Raw genomic sequence first — 1,210 nt, forward strand, 5'->3', positions numbered from 1 at the left:
AGATATTTATGCAATATTTAATGATGAAAAAAACTGTTAACAAATGACTACAACAAATTATTAATAAGTTTGTATCATTAGATGTGATGACAAATTGGATACTGGCATGAATTTAATAGAACTGATACTAAATTTGATGACAAAACAAATCAATGTAATCAATCAACACATCATTCAGTGGCTATAGACACTGGTGGATTTCAAAATTACTACATTTTTTTATTAACTTAAATTATTTGTGTTGCGATGATCTGTGTCTTCAAGGAAAAATACAAATAAAATCAGAGGAAGATCATATTATACACAACTTATCCCATTCTAATTTAAAATGTTTTTTTCACAAATATTATAATCAGCGACTTTACTTGAGTCAACAAGGTTTATTTATCAGTGGTGGAAGAAGTACTCAGATCTTTGCCATTGTCCAAAATACCCTGTTACAAGTAAAAGTCCTGATTTTAAGATGTTACTTAAGTAAAAGTACAGATGTATTATAAGCAAAATCTACTGAGAATATTAGAAGTTACATTTTTTTGGTTTAATTTTCCTGATTCTGCTGAATCTTAAATTGCATTGGTTACAGTCAGTCATTGGTTACATTAGTAAAACTGTTAAAAACTCTATAGTAAAGTGACCATTTTTCAAAAGTCAATACTTGAGAAACACATTACAAACATTTATAAATGTATTGCATAATGCTTTTAGTATTCAATAAAACAAACTAGGCGATGTCTCATTTCAGTGTAAACTGCAGCAAATGACTATTTGAAATGACTTTTAATAGCCACTTTATCAACTGAGCTCATCTGACATTCTCAGTAGGAATGGTAACAATAGACCTGTAGCTCTTCATAAACCACTGAAACACTGCCAGCAAGTTGTGTTCACAGAATTTTGGTATCACTTCAATTGTTTTTTTTTCTCACAATTGCTTCCATAATCCATAACAGAATACATGGTTAGATACAAGAGACAGTCTCTTAAATAAGTTATTTAACAGTAGGCCTAATACTTCTTTCAAAATGCTAATGGTGAGAAATATAAAAATTGCTTATACTAACTAACAATTTCCAGGCTTTCTAAGGGCTTTTCCCATTTTGAGGCCCTGTAGTAACTAAAAGTTACTAATTTACTTTTTACCCTTTCATATCATGCATATATTTTCCTTGGGTAAAAAGTAACTGAAAATAATAAGTTTTAAAAAAGTACA

This window comes from Seriola lalandi, unplaced genomic scaffold (assembly GCF_002814215.2).
Source record: "Seriola lalandi dorsalis isolate HSWRI2012SDOR001 ecotype SW California unplaced genomic scaffold, Sedor1 jcf7180002054519, whole genome shotgun sequence".
Classification (NCBI taxonomy): domain Eukaryota; kingdom Metazoa; phylum Chordata; class Actinopteri; order Carangiformes; family Carangidae; genus Seriola; species Seriola lalandi.